The following is a 17827-nucleotide window of genomic DNA, read 5'->3' as shown; positions in this document are numbered from 1 at the left end:
CGCTAGCACCTTTGGATGAGCATGACCCCTGTCAAAATGAGTCAAAGTGACAGGCCGTTCTGGTGGGCCCATCCTGCAGAGCCAGCCAGCAGCAGGATTTATCTTCAATACCTACGCGACACGTGTCCCCCTCCGTCTTCTTTTCAGCTGCCTCACTCGCCTCCTCCCAAAGCTCCGACCTTTTCTGAGTTTTCTCTCCTCTCATTCCTTCCTTGCAGAGAGAGAGAGAGAGAGAGAGAGAGAGAGAGAGAGAGAGAGAGAGAGAGAGAGAGAGAAGAGGAGCGGCGGCTATGGCGAGAGAGCTGAGCAAGGAGAACCTGGAGTTGGTCCTCATGCAGGCCATGATGGCTGATAACCCACAAGTGTAGGGGATCGCAACAGCTTTTGAGGGTAAAGTATTCAACCCAAATTTATTGATTCGACACAAGGGGAGCCAAAGAATATTGTTGAGTATTAGCAGTTGAGTTGTCAATTCAACCACACCTGGATAACTTAGTATCTACAGTAAAGTATTTAGTAGCAAAAGTGGTATGATAATAAAGGTAACGGTGGCAAAAGTAAAGATAATAGTTTTTGGGTTTTTGTAGTAGTTGTAACAACAATAAAGGAAAAGTAAATAGGCGAAGAACAATATGTCAAAAGCTCGTAGGCAATGGATCAGTGATGGACAATTATGCCGGATGCGATTCCTCATGAAATAGCTATAACATAGGGTGACACAGAACTAGCTCCAGTTCATCAATGTAATGTAGGCATGTATTCCGTAAATAGTCATACATGCTTATGGAAAAGAATTTGCATGACATCTTTTGTCCTACCCTCATGTGGCAGCGGGGTCCTAGCGGAAACTAAGGGATATTAAGGTCTCCTTTTAATAGAGAACCGGAACAAAGCATTAGCACATAGTGAATACATGAACTCCTCAATATACGGTCATCACCGATAAGTATCCCGATTATTATCACTTCGGGGTTGTCGGATCATAACACATAATAGGTGACTATAGACTTGCAAGATAGGATCAAGGACACACATATATTCATGAAAACATAATAGGTTCAGATCTGAAATCATGGCACTCGGGGCCTAGTGACAAGCATTAAGCATAGCAAAGTCATAGCAACATCAATCTCAGAACATAGTGGATACTAGGGATCAAACCCTAACAAAACTAACTTGATTACATGGTAAATATCATCCAACCCATCACCGTCGAGCAAGCCTACGATGGAATTACTCACGCACAGCGGTGAGCATCATGAAATTGGTGATGGAGGATGGTTGATGATGACGGCGGCGACGAATCCCCCTCTCCGGAGCCCCGAAGGACTCCATATCAGCCCTCCCGAGAGAGATTAGGGCTTGGGTGCAGCTCCGTGTCGTAAAACGTGATGAAACTTTCTCTCTGATTTTTTTCTCCCCGAACATGAATATATGGAGTTGGAGTTGAGGTCGGTGGAGGTCCAGGGGGCCCACGAGATAGGGGGCGTGCCCTATAGGTGGGGGTGGGGGGGCGCCCCCTGTCTCATGGACAGGCCCTGGGCCCCATGGTGTATTTCTTTCGCCCAGAAATTCTTATTAATTCCAAAAAGTGCCTCCGTGGATTTTCAGGACATTCCGAGAACTTTTCTTTTCTACACATAAAACAACATCATGGCAGTTCTGCTAAAAACAGCGTCAGTCCGGGTTAGTTTCATTCAAATCATGCAGTTAGAGTCCAAAACAAGGGCAAAAGTGTTTGAAAAAGTAGATACGTTGGAGACGTATCAACTCCCCCAAGCTTAAACCTTTGCTTGTCCTCAAGCAATTCAGTTGATAAACTGAAAGTGATAAAGAAAAACTTTTACAAACTCTGATTGCTCTTGTTGTTCTAAACATGAAAAGCCAACATTCAAGTTTCAGCAAATATTATGAACTAACCATACTCACAATAACACTTAGGTCTCACAATTACTCATATCAATAGCATAATCAGCTAGCGAGCCATAATAATAAAACTCGGATGACAACACTTTCTCAAAATAATCATAACATGATATAACAAAATGGTATCTCGCTAGCCCTTTCTAAGACCGCAAAACATAAATGCAAAGCACCTTTAAAGATCAAGGACTGACTAAACATTGTAATTCATGGTAAAAGAGATCCAGTCAAGTCATACCCAATATAAACCAATAATAATGAATGCAAATGACAGTGTGCTCTCCAGCGGGTGCTTTTTAATAAGAAGGGTGATGACTCAACATAAAAGTAAATAGATAGGCCCTTCGCAGAGGGAAGCAGGGATTTGTAGAGGTGCCAGAGCTCTATTTTAAAATAGAGATTGAATAACATTTTGAGCGGCATACTTTCACTATCAACACAACAACTATGAGATGGTTGTATCTTCCATACTACATGCATTATAGGCAGTTCCCAAACAGTATGGTAAAGGTTTATACTCCCCCAACCACCAACAAGCATCAATCCATGGCTTGCTCGAAACAACGAGTGCCTCCAACTAACAACAGCCCTAGGGGAGTTCTGTTTAATTATTTTGATTTGCTTTGATCTTTTTGGATCATGGGACTGGGCATCCCGGTTACCGGCCCTTTCTCGTGAATGAGGAGCGGAGTCCACTCCTCTTGAGAATAACCCACCTAGCATGGAAGATATAGGAAGCCCTAGTTGAAACATGAGTTGCTCGAGTATACAAAACAGACTTTCATTTGAAGGTTTGGAGTTTGGCACATACAAATTTACTTGGAACGACAGGTAAATACCGCATATAGGAAGGTATAGTGGACTCATATGGAACAACTTTGGGGTTTAAGGAGTTTGGATGCACAAGCAGTATTCCCGCTTAGTACAGGTGAAGGCTAGCAAAAGACTGGGAAGCGACCAACTGAGAGAGCGACAACAGTCATAAACATGCATTAAAATTAATTTACACCGAGTACAAGCATGAGTAGGATATAATCCCCCATGAACATAAATATCGTGAAGGCTATGTTGATTTGATTCAACTACATGCGTGAACATGTGCCAAGTCGAGTCACTCAATTCATTCAAAGGAGGATACCATCCCATCATACCACATCATAATCATTTTAATAGCATGTTGGCACACAAGGTAAACCATTATAACTCACAGCTAATCAAGCATGGCACAAGCAACTATAATCTCTAAATGTCATTGCAAATATGTTTACCTCATAATAAGCTGACTCAAAAACGATGAACTCATCATATTTACAAATACAAGAGAGGTCGAGTTCATACCAGCTTTTCTCATCCCAATAAGTCCATCATATATCATCATTATTGCCTTTCACTTGCACAACCAAGCGATGTGTATAATAATAATAGTGCACGTGCATTGGACTAAGCTGGAATCTGCAAGCATTCAACTCAAGAGAGAAGGCAAGTAATATGGGCTCTAAGTTAAATAAACAATCATGCATATGAGAGCCACTAAACATTTTCAATATGGTCTTCTCGACCCCCAAAGGAAAGAGAAGAAAATAAAACTATTTACATGGGAAAGCTCCCAACAAGTAAGAAGAAGAACTAGAAATCTTTTTGGGTTTTCAATTTAATTTCTACTACAAGCATGGAAATTAAACTAACTATTTTTTTTGGTTTTTTCTTAAAGTTTATCAAACACACAAGAAGAAAACTAGAAAAAGAAATTTAAACTAGCATGGATAATACAATGAAAGAGTATGATCATCGATGACTAATGTGTGAACATGAATGTAAAGTCGGTGAGAAATACGTACTCCCCCAGGCTTAGGCTTTTGGCCTAAGTTGGTCTAGTATGAAGGACCGCCTGGCTGATATCCATAAGTGAAGCTGGGGTCGTACTGAGATGCAGCGGCAACTGCCTCCTGAGCTGCAGCATGTTGGCGAGCTGCCTCTGCTCTCCTCTCGTGTTCAGCGGCTTCCTCCCTGGTGACAACATATCTTCCTTTTGCCTAATAATCAAAAAGGTAGGGAGCAGGAAGAGTAACAGGGACGACGTTGCGTCTGTCATAGATTAGTCGATAATGGAGGAATTGTTCATTCCTCGCAAGAAATTGATGATTGAACATAGCTTCTTTATCCAAATAAATAGGAGGTAAAATCATATCCCCCTCTCGTGGGGCTATATTAAGATAATTAGCCACACGGGTTTCATAAATTCCTCCAAATAAATTTCCCTTTCTACTATTATTCTGCAACCTACGTGCAACTATTGCCCCCAAGTTATAACCTTTATAACCTAACACAGCACTCTTGAGGACACATAGATCAGGAACACACATGTGACATGCTTCGTCCTTACCGTTAATGCATCTACCAATAAAGAGAGCAAAATAATGCATGGCATGAAAATGAATGCTCCCTATGGTAGCTTGTGCTATGTCCCTAGATTCTCCCACAGTAATACTAGCAAGAAAATCTCTAAATTCAGATTTATGAGGATCATTAATATTACCCCATTGCGGGAGTCTGCAAGCAATTGTGAAATTCTCTAAATCCATGGTATAAGATGTATCATAAATATCAAATATGACACTAGGAGAATTACGCGCACAGTTATATTTGAACCTCCACACAAAAGAATCAGTCAATTGATAGTACTGAGGACACTTATCTTGTAAGAAGTCCTCCAGCTTGGCATTATGCACATACGTGTCAAATTCCTCCTTGAAGCCTGCTTCGACCATAAAATCATCGGACGACCACTCACAGGCTTGAACATCCGCGTCCCTCGGCAATTCAACATCTTGCTCACGTATAGCAATCCTTGGCCCTTTCTTTGCCGAGGAACCACCTTGGTACATTCTTCTAAACATAATTCTTTTTCTGAAATTTTCTGAAATTTTAGTAACTTCAAAATAAAAGTGAATAAAACTAAACAAGATTGGTAGCAACTACTCCTACAAGTGCCTAGAGCCTATATCATGCATTAGAATTGCATGGAACCTCATAAATTTAACATGCAAGCTCAAGAACAAGGTCACCTATGCAGCAAAAATTTGCAATGAATAAAGCACTAGAAGAAAAACTAATTGGACCAATGGAGGAGTCACATAGCAAGCAATAATCTCCAAAAGCAGTTTTGTGAATGGAGCTTTGAGCAAGGAGATCGAAAATCGCAGCAAAATGAGCTAGAACTCGTGCTTGAGCTGGATGGGGATTTTGTTGGGTAGAAGATGAAGTGTGTGGGTGCTGGCATAAGTGGAGGGGGGCCACCAAGGGCCCACGAGACAGGGGGCGCGCCTTATAGGGGGGGGGGCGCACTCCACTCTCGTGGCCTGGTGCTTGCCCCTCCTGCAGTGTTTTCAGTGCCTAAAATCCTCAAATATTCCAGAAAAAAATCATACTAAATTTGGAGGGCATTTGGAGCACTTTTATTTTCGGGATATTTTCTAATGCACGGATAATTCGGAAAACAGACGGATAATACTATTTTTGCTTTATTTATTCTAAATAACAGAAAGTAAAAAGTGGGTACAGAAGGTTGTGCTTTCTAGTTTCATCCATCTCATGATCATCAAAATGAATCCACTAACAAGGTTGATCAAGTCTTGTTAACAAACTCATTCCGAATAACACGGAACCGGAGAAATTTCAAATAACACTAAGTTACCTCAACAGGGATATGAAAATCCCCAACAATAAGAATATCATACTTTTTCTTGACAGTAGGGAGAGGAAATTCAAAACCTCCAATAATAATAGTTGGAACTTTTCCAATAGAATTGATGCTATGAACTTGAGATTGTTTCCTCGGAAAGTCTATCGTATGCTCATTACCATTAACATGAAAAGTGACATTGCCTTTGTTGCAATCAATAACAGCCCCTGCAGTATTAAGGAAAGGTCTAGCAAGGATAATAGACATACTATCGTCCTCGGGAATATCAAGAATAACAAAGTCCGTTAAGATAGTGACATTTGCAACCACAACAGGCACATCATCACAAATACCGACAGGTATAGCAGTTGATTTATCAGCCATTTGCAAAGATATTTCAGTAGGTGTAAACTTATTCAATTCAAGTCTACGATATAAAGAGAGAGGCATAACACTAACACCAGCTCCAAGATCACATAAATCAGTTCTAACATAATTTCTTTTAATAGAGCATGGTATAGTTGGTACACCCGGAACTCCAAGTTTCTTTGGTATTCCACCCTTAAAAGTGTAATTAGCAAGCATGGTGAAAATTCCAGCTTCCGGTATCTTTCTTTTATTTGTAATGATATCCTTCATATACTTAGCATAAGGATTTACTTTGAGCATATCAGTTAAGCGCATACGTAAGAAAATAAGTCTAATCATTTCAGCAAAGCGCTCAATCCTCATCATCCTTTGTCTTGGATGGTTTAGGAGGAAAGGGCATGGGTTTCTGAACCCATGGTTCTCTTTCTCTACTGTGCTTCCTAGCAACAAAATCTCTCTTATCATAACGTTGATTCTTTGATTGTGGGTTATCAAGATCAACAACAGGTTTAATCTCTACTTCATTGTTTTTGCTAGGTTTAGCATCAACATGAACATTATCATTAACATTATCACTAGGTTCATGTTCATCACCTGATTGAGTTTCAGCATCAGAAATAGAAATATCATTGGGATTCTCAGGTGTGTCTACAGTAGGTTCACTAGAAGCATGCAAAGTTCTATCTTTTTTCTTTTTCTTCTTTTTAGAAGAACTAGGTGCCTCTAAATTATTTGTCTGAGAATCTTGCTCGATTCTCTTAGGGTGGCCTTCAGGATACAAAGGTTCCTGAGTCATTCTACCAGTTCTAGTAGCCACTCTAACAGCAAAGTCATTTTTATTATTTAACTCATCAAGCACGTTCTGAGCTTTAAGTACTTGCTCAGCTTGAGTAGCAACCATAGAAGCATATTTGCTAACGAGTTGGAGTTCACCTTTAACTCTAGCCATATTATCGCTTACACGTCCTATCTCGAAAGCATTATTCTTTAACTCTCTACCAGCATAAGCATTAAAACTTTCTTGTCCAGCCATAAAGTCATCAAATTCATCTAAGCATGGGCTATGAAATTTAGTAGAGGGGATCTCAACTTTATCATATCCATAGAGAGAATTTACCTTTACTACGTGTGTCGGGTTATCAAGATAATGTGGTTCTTCAATAGGCGGTATATTAAGACCATGTATTTCTTCAATAGGAGGTAAATTCTTAACATCTTCAGCTTTAATACCCTTTTCTTTCATTGATTTCTTTGCCTCTTGCATATCTTCAGGACTGAGAAATAAAACACCTCTCTTCTTCGGAGTGGGTTTAGGAATAGGCTCAGGAGTTGGCTCAATTGGGTCAGGAATTGCCTCAGGAATTGGCTCAGGAAGAGTCCAATTATTTTCATTAGTCAACATATTATTCAACAATATTTCAGCTTCTTCGACTGTTCTTTCCCTAAAAACACAACCAGCACAACTATCCAAGTAGTCCTTGGAAGCATCGGTTAGTCCATTATAAAAGATATCAAGTATTTCATTTTTCTTGAGAGGATGATCAGGCAAAGCATTAAGTAACCGGAGAAGCCTCCCCCAAGCTTGTGGGAGACTCTCTTCTTTGATTTGCACAAAATTATATATTTCCCGCAAGGCGGCTTGTTTCTTATGAGCAGGGAAATATTTAGCAGAGAAGTAATAAATCATATCCTGGGGACTACACACACAACCAGGAGCAAGAGAATTATACCAAGTCTTAGCATCACCCTTTAATGAGAACGGAAATATCTTAAGGATATAATTATAGCGAGACTTCTCATCATGAGTAAACATGGTAGCTATATCACTCAACTTGGTAAGATGTGCCACAACAGTTTCAGATTCAAGGCCATAAAAAGGATCAGATTCAAATAAGGTAATAATCTCAGGATCAACAGAGAATTCATAACTCTTATCAGTAACACAGATAGGTGAAGTAGCAAAAGCAGGGTCAGGGTTCATTCTAGCATTAAGAGACTGCTGCTTCCATTTAGCTAATAATTTCTTAAGATCATATCTATCATTGCAAGCAAGGATTTCCCTAGCAGCTTCTTCATTCATAACATAACCCTCAGGAACAACAGGCAATACATAATCATTGGGAGAACCTTCATCATCACTATCATCTATAATAGCATCTTCAATATTTTCATTCCCCCTAACTCTAGCAAGTTGTTCATCAAGAAATTCACCTAATGGGAAAGTAGTATCACGCACAGAAGTAGTTTCATCATGCATAGCAGAAGTGGCATCATCAATAACAAGCGACATATCAGAATTCATAGCAGTAGCAGGTTTAGGTGTCGCATGCCTACTAATAATGGAAGGAGAATCTAGTGCAGAGCTAGATGGCAGTTCCATACCTCCCCTCATAGTTGAGGGCAAAATCGTAGTTCGGTCGTCTTTCAAGTTCTTCATAGTGATCAACAGATATAAATCCCAAGTGACTCAGAGAATAGAGGTATGCTCCCCGGTAACGGCGCCAGATTAGTCTTGATAACCCACAAGTGTAGGGGATCGCAACAGCTGTCGAGGGTAAAGTATTCAACCCAAATTTATTGATTCGACACAAGGGGAGCCAAAGAATATTCTTGAGTACTAGCAGTTGAGTTGTCAATTCAACCACACCTGGATAACTTAGTATCTGCAGCAAAGTATTTAGTAGCAAAAGTGGTATGATAATAAAGGTAACGATGGCAAAAGTAAAGATAATAGTTTTTGGGGTTTTGTAGTAGTTGTAACAACAGTAACGGAAAAGTAAAAAGGCGAAGAACAATATGTGAAAAGCTCGTAGGCAATGGATCAGTGATGGATAATTATGCCGGATGCGATTCCTCATGTAATAGCTATAACATAGGGTGACATAGAACTAGCTCCAGTTCATCAATGTAATGTAGGCATGTATTCCGTAAATAGTCATACGTGCTTATGGAAAAGAACTTGCATGACATCTTTTGTCCTACCCTCCCGTGGCAGCGGGGTCCTAGCGGAAACTAAGGGATATTAAGGCCTCCTTTTAATAGAGAATCGGAACAAAGCATTAGCACATAGTGAATACATGAACTCCTCAAACTACGGTCATCACCGAGAACTATCCCGATTATTGTCACTTCGGGGTTGTCGGACCATAACACATAATAGGTGACTATAGACTTGCAAGATAGGATCAAGAACACACATATATTCATAAAAACATAATAGGTTCAGATCTGAAATCATGGCACTCGGGCCCTAGTGACAAGCATTAAGCATAGCAAAGTCATAGCAACATCAATCTCAGAACATAGTGGATACTAGGGATCAAACCCTAACAAAACTAACTTGATTACATGGTAAATCTCATCCAACCCATCACCGTCCAGCAAGTCTACGATGGAATTACTCACGCACGGCGATGAGCATCATGAAATTGGTGATGGAGGATGGTTGATGATGACGACAACGACGAATCCCCCTCTCCGGAGCCCCGAACAGACTCCAGATCAGCCCTCCCGAGAGTGATTAGGGCTTGGCGGCGGCTCCGTGTCGTAAAACGCGATGAAACTTTCTCTCTGATTTTTTTTCTCCCCGAACGTGAATATATGGAGTTGGAATTGAGGTCGGTGGAGGTCCAGGGGGCCCACGAGATAGGGGGGCGCGCCCTATAGGAGGGGGGCGCCCCCCTGTCTCGTGGATAGGCCCTGGGCCCCCTAGTGTATTTCTTTCGCCCAGAAATTCTTATTAATTCCAAAAAGTGCCCCCATGGATTTTCAGGACATCCCGAGAACTTTTCTTTTCTACACATAAAACAACATCATGGCAGTTCTGCTGAAAACAGCGTCAGTCCGGGTTAGTTTCATTCAAATCATGCAAGTTAGAGTCCAAAAAAGGGCAAAAGTGTTTGAAAAAGTAGATACGTTGGAGACGTATCAATGGCCGTGAAGAACGTGCGCATGCAACACGACCGCCTCCTGGAGCTCCACTCCAGCGCTGCCTGCAGCGCCACCAAGCCGACGCCGACTCCGGCGTCAAGATCGGGTTGCTCCCGGGGGACATCTGGCGGGTCTACTACGAAGGGCTCGATGCCGCCGCCAAGATGCTCTCGATCTGCTTCAGGACCGCCGTCGAGAACCTCGCCGTCTCCACCGTCAACATCGCTTTCGCCCTCATGCCCGACGAGCAGCTCTACGACATGCTGCTCGCGCAGCGGCTCCTGGCCCGCCCCACCACCCAGGCCCAGGCCCTCGCCTGCGTGGAATCCACCCTCTTGGCCGTCAATATGCTCGGGGAGCACCACCTCCCGTGCTGCGTCGAGTGCCTCGTCGGCGGCTGGGTCCCCATCCGCGGCAAACCCCTCCCCTCACCCGACAGCAGCCCCGACAGGGACGATGACCCAGACCCGGTTGCCGCTGCCGCCGCCACCGAGGGCCTAGCCAAGGTCGACGTCTCCGACGACCCAGTTGCCGCCGCCGCCGCCACCGCCAAGACCGGTAGCAAGCGCCGTCACGTAGCCAGCCGCGATGATGTGGAGAAGGCGCTCGACTACCTGTGCCACGCAATCAGGATCACAATGATAGATGTTGTGGATCACTAGGCTAGATTAGGTCGGTGATATGCAGTGGTTTACCTTTACCATAGGTGGATGAACACGCCGAAATGGCCATGGTGGATGGCTACGGCGGTGATGGCAGAGAGTGCGTGAGTGGCGGCGGTGGAACTTCCCATCGCTTCAGTGCCTCCCTCTTGATCGAATATGGTTAGGAGTGGGGAACAGTGGCGGTGACAAACCTCGTACCAAGTGCCCTGGTCCCCACCTCCTATTTATAGCTCTGCGCGACAGCCACCAGCCATGCTTGGGCTGGACGCCCCCAATCAGGGCGTGGGTCAAGGGCCCAATGAGCTGTTGGGCCCATTGGAGGAGAGATCAATCTAACATTCTCCCCCTTGATCTCATCATATACTTTTAACTTTATACTTTGAAATAACTCTTTTCAAAGTACTCGTTCCATCACAGATTTGCATGTAGAGCATGTCTCATCATCACAGTTCATTCCCGATAAAATCAACATCTACAACACACTCCTCTGTTTTGAAACAGATTCTTTAACCTTGGCCCTTTTATTGTCCAGAAATCTTAGACTATACCATAAAACCCATGTCGACTGTGTGTTCTCCGAACACACTGGACGGTAAGCCTTTAATAAGCAGATCTACAAATACTTGTCTGTTGCTTTCATGCTCCAATCATTTCAACATAATTCCGGACTTTCTCCTTAACAACGTATAACTTTGTGTCAATGTGTTTGGCACCACACTTGATTCATTGTCATAGGAGCGATTTACTTAATGGTTATTGTTGCTGTCAACCATTATCAACTCTGGGTACATGTTTCTTTAACCTTTTTGCATGTCCCTCAGCCTCATATCATGTTGTACATTATCTTTACATCATATTAATGATAATTGATTCATTCTTTAGAGTTTTTCCACACAAAAACTCCAAGTGTGAAAGTCAACGACAATTGTGGATTTCGCTGTATATTTCACAAGTTCTATTTCTGTATTCACAACCTTTTGAGAGCACTTGCTCCTTTTAGCATGAGGCCAATATTTTTGACTCCATTCTAGTGATTTATATCTGGACTGGACATTACCAAAACAACCCGGTTACGTGAACTATGTCACGGTAATGTTATACTTTTGCATTCATTAAGCTTCCAACAGCTGAAGCATATGGTACCATATTCATTTGGTCTATTTCGTATTGACTTTTGGAACACTAAAGTTTCCAAAATCATTACCCTTTACTATAAGAATAGGCATAGGTTTTCTCGCATGCATACTTTAGAAACTTTCCTTAGCATGCCCGTGCGACAGTCCTAATACCCCTTTTATTCTTTTCACGGTGAATCTCGATCCTTATAACGAGAGACATTCTACCAAGAACATTCTTTTGAACTTTGAGGTCAAGAACTTATTTTCCTCCTGCAGTCAAATTAACATCACTATTAACAAGTAGAATGTTATCCGCATGTACATGATTTAGTAAATCAAATTTCCATTCTATAACTTTATACAAACACAATTGTCCTCTCATTTTCTTTAACCCAAAACAACATTTGATTTCTTTAGTCCATAAAAGACTTCTTCAAGCAGTATCCCCTGTGTTCTTTAATTTCATCTGATGTAACTCAAATCATAATATCGTTCATCTGATGTAACTCAGATCATGATGTGCTACCAAAACTCATTGTAATCTATTCGGTGTAAAACATGCAAAAACCTTTTGATTTAAGTCGCGTTTTACACCTTTACGTATTTCCTTTGGAGTCACATTGTCCTTGTAGACTCTTTACAACCTACTATTTTGGCTCCATTGGAAATTACTCATGAGTTCCAAACATCATAGGGATTCACCAATTTCATTTCATCTCCTCATAGTCTCTTATCATTTAGATAAGCAGACAATTCTCAAAAGCTCGATTGAGCTTTAAATGAGTTGGGATCAACCTCTAATTTTAATTTCTCTAACATAGACTTTATAGTCATCAGACATATCTGATTCTCTCATTCAGGTACTGGTACTTCTTTCATATGGGGATGTTATTGCTCTGTTATTGCCAAGCGGCAATTAATTCTATAGTCTTTCATTGCCAAGAGGCAATAGCTTTTACAGGGTCCTATATCATAAGATCCATATTTACTCGTTCATCCTTTTATAGAGCTAACAACAGATGTCGTATAGGTCATACAACATGCTCCCCCAGATACAATCTATACAAGCCTTATGGTATACTCTATAATCTTTTACTTTATCTAGGTAGCCAACAAAATAGCTCCCCTAGATTTCTTATTTTGGGTTTGCTATGCCAAAACTTTCCTCATAAGCACCATCTTTTGCTTTTGAATCTCGTTCAGTATGAATACTGGTTGACTATGCTATCTTCCAATCGGAAACTGTAAGATTCAAGGAATATAGCTATCTCTTTACTTTAGAGGTATCGTTATTGTGTATCATTATTGTGACCATCGTACTCCCCCGATGATCACATTCATCATATATAGATCAATTTAGATGAATCATGTGCACATTTTGTAGGGGAGTTTCATCATTCACAATACTTTCTACCCCTCAAAATGTGGCAAGAACTTTTCTGCCACAATTTTGAAAACCATTTAGAACTCTTGTGAATTGATGAAACTTTTATTATGTACTTCATGCGGAATGAAGTTATTTGTTAACTCGTTCCATTTCAAAATAAAAACTCAATCGAGTTCTTTATCAATATTACATTTGCAAGTCAAACATGCATATCATTCTTATCTTTTGGTTCGTGTAACTTTTATTATCTTTAGACTCATTGATTGCTTAATGACTATGACACTTAAAAGTGCACGGTTGATACTAGGATAGCATAAGGGGTACTCCATACTTTTCTCCCAAATTGGGATTCATTAAAAACATATGAGTCATCACATCTTTTTCCTGTCATACAGGATAATTCCTTTGCCAAAATTTCTCCAACCATACGGGATTATTCTGACATAAATATTATGCCAACTTTACCCCGCCATGCGGTATTTGTTGGAAATATGACCTAGAGGAAATAATAAATTAGTTATTATTATTATATTTCCTTGTTCATGATAATCGTTTATTATGCATGCTATAATTGTATTGATAGGAAACTCAGATACATGTGTGGATACATAGACAACACCATGTCCCTAGTAAGCCTCTAGTTGACTAGCTCGTTGATCAATAGATATTCACGGTTTCCTGACCATGGACATTGGATGTCGTCGATAACAGGATCACATCATTAGGAGAATGATGTGATGGACAAGACCCAATCCTAAGCCTAGCACAAAGATCGGGTAGTTCGTATGCTAAAGCTTTTTTAATGTCAAGTATCATTTCCTTAGACCATGAGATTGTGCAACTCCCGGATATCGTAGGAATGCTTTGGGTGTACCAAACGTCACAATGTAACTGGGTGGCTATAAAGGTACTCTACAGGTATCTCCGAAAGTGTCTGTTGGGTTGGCACGAATTGAGACTGGGATTTGTCACTCCGTGTGACGAAGAGGTATCTCTGGGCCCACTCGTTAGGACATCATCATAATGTGCACAATGTGACCAAGGGGTTGATCACAGGATGATGTGTTACGGAACGAGTAAAGAGACTTGCCGGTAACAAGATTGATCAAGGTATCAGGATACCGACGATCGAATCTCGGGCAAGTACTATACCGCTAGACAAAGGGAATTGAACACGGGATTGATTGAATCCTCGACATCGTGGTTCATCCGATGAGATCATCGTGGAACATGTGGGAGCCAACATGGGTATCCAGATCCCGTTGTTGGTTATTGGCCGGAGAGTTGTCTCAGTCATGTCTACGTGTCTCCCGAACCCGTATGGTCTACACACTTAAGGTTCGATGACGCTAGGGTTATAAGGAATAGATGTACATGGTTAACGAATGTTTTTCAGAGTCCCGGATGAGATCCCGGACATCACGAGGAGTTCCGGAATGGTCCGGAGGTAAAGATTTATATGTGGGAAGTCCTGTTTTGGTCACCGGAAAAGTTTCGGGTGCTAACGGTAACGTACCAGGACCATCGGGAGGGTCCCAGGGGTCCACCAGGTGGGGCCACTGGCCCCAGAGGGCTGCATGGGCCAAGTGTGGGAGGGGACCAGCCCCAGGTGGGCTGGTGCACCCCCCCCCCCCACCAGGGCCCAAGGCGCCTAGGGTTTGAGGGAACCCTAAAAGGGGGCGCCCCCTTGCCTTGGGGGGCAAGGCAACCCCCCTGGCCGCCGCCCCCTCCTCAGATTGGATCTAAGGGGGCCGGACCCCCTCTCCCTTGCCCCTATATATATGTGGGGGGTGGGAGGGCAGCCGCACCCAAGTTCTGGCACAGCCCTCCCCCTCTCCCAAGTCCTCCTCCTCTCCCGCGGTGCTTGACGAAGCCCTGCAGGATTGCCACGCTCCTCCACCACCACCACGCTGTCGTGCTGCTGCTGGATGGAGTCTTCCCCAACCTCTCCCTATCTCCTTGCTGGATCAAGGCATGGGAGATGTCACCGGGCTGCATGTGTGTTGAACGCGGACGTGCCATCCGTTCGGCACTAGGATCATCGGTGATTTGGATCACGACGAGTACGATTTCATCAACCCCGTTCACTTGAACGCTTCCGCTTAGCGATCTACAAGGGTATGTAGATGTACTCCCCTTTCCCTCGTTGCTAGATTAATCCATAGATTGATCTTGGTGATGCGTAGAAAATTTTGAATTTCTGCTACGTTCCCCAACAGTGGCATCATGAGCTAGGTCTATGCGTAGTTTCTATGCACGAGTAGAACACAAGTTGTTGTGGGCGTTGATTTTGTTCAATATGCTTACCGTTACTAGTCCAATCTTGTTTCGACGGTATTGTGGGATGAAGCGGCCCAGACCGACCTTACACGTACACTTACGTGAGACAGGTTCCACCAACTGACATGCACTTGTTGCATAAGGTGGCTAGCGGGTGCCAGTCTCTCCCACTTTAGTCGGATCGGATTCGATGAAAAGGGTCCTTATGAAGGGTAAATAGCAATTGACATATCACGTTGTGGTTTTGCGTATGTAAGAAACGTTCTTGCTAGAAACCCATAGCAGCCACGTAAAACATGCAAACAACAATTAGAGGACGTCTAACTTGTTTTTGCAGGGTATGCTATGTGATGTGATATGGCCAAAAGAATGTGATGAATGATATGTGATGTATGAGATTGATCATAATCTTGTAATAGGAATCACGACTTGCATTGTGACGCCCCCAATTCAATCGTACACTAATCATGCACGCAAACATGTACGATCAAGATCAGGGACTCACGGGAAGATATCACAACACAACTCTAAAACATAAATAAGTCATACAAGGATCATAATACAAGCCAGGGGCCTCGAGGGCTCGAATACAAGTGCTCGATCATAGACGAGTCAGCGGAAGCAACAATATCTGAGTACAAACATAAGTTAAACAAGTTTTCCTTAAGAAGGCTAGCACAAACTGGGATACAGATCGAAAGAGGCGCAGGCCTCCTGCCTGGGATCCTCCTAAACTACTCCCGGTTGTCATCAGCGGCCTGCACGTAGTAGAAGGCACCTCCATTGTAGCAGGAATCATTGTCGATGGTGGCGTCTGGCTCCAGGGCTCCAGCATCTGGTTGCGACAACCAGGTAGAAGGGAAAGGGGGAAAAGAGGGAGAAAAGCAACCGTGAGTACTCATCCAAAGTACTCGCAAGCAAGGAGCTACACTACATATGCATGGATATATGTGTAAAGGCCATATCAGTGGACTGAACTGCAGAATGCCAGAATAAGAGGGGGATAGCTAATCCTGTCGAAGACTACGCTTCGGGCAGCCTCCGTCTTGCAGCATGTAGAAGAGAGTAGACTGAAGTCCTCCAAGTAGCATCTCCAAGTAGCATCTCCAAGTAGCATCGCATAGCATAATCCTACCCGGCGATCCTCCCCTCGTCGCCCTGTGGAAAAGCGATCACCGGGTTGTATCTGGCACTTGGAAGGGTGTGTTTTATTAAGTATCCGATTCTAGTTGTCATAAGGTCAAGGTACAACTCCAAGTCGTCATGTTACCGAAGATCACGGCTATTCGAATAGATTAACTTCCCTGCAGGGGTGCACCACATAACCCAACACGCTCGATCCCATTTGGCCGGACACACTTTCCTGGGTCATGCCCGGCCTCGGAAGATTAACACGTCGCAGCCCCACCTAGGCACAACAGAGAGGTCAGCACGCCGGTCTAAATCCTATGCACGCAGGGGTCTGGGCCCATCGCCCATTGCACACCTGCATGTTGTGAGGGCGGCCGGTGAGCAGACCTAGCAACCTCCATTACAAAGGAAGTTGCGTTAACGCAGTCCAACCCGGCGCGCGCCGCTCAATCGCTGACGTCAAGAAGGCTTTGGCTGATACCACGACGTCGAGTGCCCATAACTTTCCCACGTAGTTGGTTAGTGCGTATAGGCTAGTAGCCAGACTCAGATCAAATACCAAGATCTCGTTAAGCGTGTTAAGTATCCGCGAACGTCGAACAAGGCCAGGCCCACCTGTCTCCTAGGTGGTCTCAACCTGCCCTGTCGCTCCGCCACAAAGTAACAGTAGGTGGCCGTCAGGAACCCAGGCCCACCTCTACCGGGATGGAGCCACCTGTCCTTTCAGCCCCCTCATCAGAATCACTTGCAGGTACTCATCGAGCTGACTGACTTTAGTCACCATCTGTATAGTATGCATGTATGTATAGTATATACCCGTGATCACCTCCCGGGTGATCACGGCCCAATAGTATAGCAAGGCAGACTGACAAGAATGTAGGGCCAATGATGATAAACTAGCATCCTATACTAAGTATTTAGGATTGTAGGTAAGGTATCAACAGATGTAGCAACAATGTCAGGCTATGCATCAGAATAGGATTAACGAAAAGCAGTAACATGCTACACTACTCTAATGCAAGCAGTATAGAGGAGAATAGGCGATATCTGGTGATCAAGGGGGGGGGGGGGGCGGGCTTGCCTAGTTGCTCTGACAAGAGAGAGGTCGTCAACTCCGTAGTCGAACTGGGGGTCGCCGGCAGTCTCGAGGTCAACCGGAAAGAAGTAACGGAGGGAGAACACAATAAATAATAGAGCAATCAAAGCATCACAAAGCGTAACATGGCAATACGCGGTGCTAGGTGTGCCCTAACGCGGTAGTAGGTGATACCGGCGAAGGGGGGAAACATCCGGGAAAGTATTCCCGGTGTTTCGTTTTTTGGACAGATGAACTAGAGGGGGA

At 43.2% G+C, this 17827-nt stretch overlaps 1 pseudogene; it reads left to right on the top strand.

The window, feature by feature from the left end:
- Positions 1–290: 290 nt before the first annotated feature.
- LOC123157574 (uncharacterized) overlaps positions 291–17827 on the top strand; it is a 53160-nt pseudogene continuing 35623 nt past the window's right edge.

Source organism: Triticum aestivum, chromosome 7B (genome assembly GCF_018294505.1).
Source record: "Triticum aestivum cultivar Chinese Spring chromosome 7B, IWGSC CS RefSeq v2.1, whole genome shotgun sequence".
Classification (NCBI taxonomy): Eukaryota; Viridiplantae; Streptophyta; class Magnoliopsida; order Poales; family Poaceae; genus Triticum; species Triticum aestivum.
Note: the sequence above shows the minus strand (reverse complement) of the source record. Positions and strands in the feature narration are given on the sequence as shown.